We start from the raw sequence: 2,699 nt of genomic DNA, 5'->3' as shown, positions 1-2,699 counted from the left end.
GCCAGCCTTATTCATAGCCTCCTCCACTCTATCTTCAAGTCTCATAGCCCTACTTACTTCTACCTCACTTCTCATTTTGAAGAATTCATCAAAAGTTGGGAACGCCGGATCCATGTTGTGCAAATGTTCTCCAATATAGTTCAGTTTGATTTGGCTATTGACGTTGTAATCGGCTTGCACTTCATACCTTGCATCTTGGAGTGTTGTGAACTCTTTAAGAGCCTTCAAATTTTCAGCTTGCATTTGTTCCAACTTCCCAAAAGATTCATGAGATTGAAAGGCATGTTCTTCTTGCATCACAAGGAATCTTGACTCGAATTCATTTTGTTTGTTCATTATTCTTAGCTCCCTTTCTTCTTGTGCTTGTTGGTTTTTCATGTACAGAGAATGGTATTCCTCTTGCCTTTCTTGGATTCTCGTGTATTGTTGAGACAATCTCCCTATTGCTTCTTGCATTTGAGTCATATCCATATTTCCATGTGGGAAAAAGTGTGGCTGTTCCTCCTCCTCTTGTGGCTCTTCTTCTATGTGTGGCTCATCTTCTTCCATTGGTTCTTCTCTTTCCCTTCCTCCATATGGTCTTCGGCCTTGATGTGCTTCAAGGGGCATCATCATTCGTTCAATGGTTATGGGCATGCCTTGGCTTATCCACATTGGATTCTCCTCTTCCATTGGAACCTTAGCCTTTGCACACAACCTCCAAATGGTGCTCGGATAGTACAACCAAGATCCGGCCAAATTCTTTTCAGCCAGCTTTTGAATGTCTTTTGCAAGGATTTCATGAACTCTTATCTCTCCTCCCACAATGATGCAATGCAGCATCACAGCTCTCTCTCTGTTAACTTCTGAGGTGTTCACAGTGCCCAGAATTGATCTTTTCATCAACTCATACCATCCTTTTGCTTCCGGAGTGAGGTTACATCTCTTCAGGAACTTGTATCTGTTCTTGTTATCTCCTTCCCATTCTGAGTTCTCAAAACAAATGTCTCTCGCAATCTCCTCATAATCTTGATCCTCATTCAATCTTTGTTGGTATCCCGGTTCATCAAAGCGGACTGACTTTAGTTTCAAAACTTTCTTGATTGCATCTGGGCTAAAGTCTACTTCCACCCCCCGTACATAGCTCTTGTACGTTGGGGGCTCACGCATGTCAAGCCTTGGGACATTTGCATAGAAGTCTCTTATGATATTGGCATTGATTCGGGTGGCTGGTGATGCAAGTTCCTCCCACCTCCTCTTCCGGATTTTGTTCTTCATTTCTTGACATCCATCATCCGGTAACAAGAATGGAATTTCAGGATAGATTCTTTTCTCGTTCATCCATTGAATTTGCATTTGATGAAACCAAGACTTGAACCTCCGTTGGTCATATTCATGTGTGTCTTCCTCCACTATGGGATCTTTTCCTTTTCGTCATTTGGTTCTTGAGGAGGAGGCCATGGTCACTTGGTTGGTTGAGAAAGAGTGTGAAGAATGTTGGATAGTTTGATGTGTGTTTGGAGGAAGAAGAAATTAAGGCCGAACTTGCTATGACAAGAAATAATGAAGAGAAGTTTAAGTGGTTGGAGTTTAAAGTAAGAGGAATGTTGCACTAAGCTCGTTATGTTGAGGAGTGATGAAGGGAGTGAAGTTTCTAAAGTTGGAGTGATTCGGTCATGTGCATGGCTTGAAGGTGGTATGCTTTTAAATGAGCAATGAAGGGTTGGGATGCAATTAGACTTATGGAGATCAAAGGTATGCATGTAAGGATGAATGAAGACAAAGTTTGCTCCTTCCCTTGCCTTTGCCGTGATCATTCTCAAGGAGTGGCAGATTTCTTTCTTGGAGCATGTGATGGGATTTTGTCCTTATGCTATGCTTTCCTTTGTCTTGTCTTTTTCATTGAAGATTCTTTGACCTCCTAGTCATCACAACAAGACAACATACATTAGTCTTATCCAACCGTAGCAAGAGTGTTCTTTTAGTAATACCATATGAACCATAAATTCTTATATTAATTGAACCGTGACACTCTCTCTTTAAGACACCAAACTTAGTGTTTGGTCATATATAAAGAAAATGAGTATCTTCCTCCAATTAGTGAGATTCAAATATTACATGTTCATAAGAATTGTTTTCATCATACTTTCTTTTTCTCTTTTCTTTTTTTTTTCATGAAGGATCAATTGTATCCCTAAATCGGTGCATCAAGGTTTGGTGAACACCAAACTTGTTTCTTGTCAAAGGGTACATCACAATCAATGCCTTCATTATCGGAAAAGAATTTTTTCATTTATAAGATTTTGAAAAACAACAATTGTATGATTATTGATGCATGAGTTTCTACTTTTCATGAAGCTATGTGGACACCAAACTTAGTGTTCTGCCATATGCTTTGTCAAGATGCTCCAAACATGCAAAATGGGATTATTTGTAACATTGGTTTAGTGTGCTTGAAGGCACACCAAACATAGCATATGTTTCAAAATAGTGCATGCAGTCAATGGACATGTTCATGAAAAGAGAAAAGAATTCATGCTCAATTGATCATAACTTATTGAATTTAAAATGACATGAATCTTAAAGCATGGGTTGCCTCCCATGGAGCGCTCTTTTATTGTCACTAGCTTGACATTGGAGCTTTCTTTTATGGTGGTTGGTGCTTGTAGGGCCTCAATTTGTCTCCCCTGACTGTGATCCTCTTCTTTGTTCTCTGGTGT

This window comes from Arachis hypogaea, chromosome 19 (genome assembly GCF_003086295.3).
Source record: "Arachis hypogaea cultivar Tifrunner chromosome 19, arahy.Tifrunner.gnm2.J5K5, whole genome shotgun sequence".
NCBI classification, from domain to species: Eukaryota; Viridiplantae; Streptophyta; class Magnoliopsida; order Fabales; family Fabaceae; genus Arachis; species Arachis hypogaea.
This window is presented reverse-complemented; position numbering follows the sequence as displayed.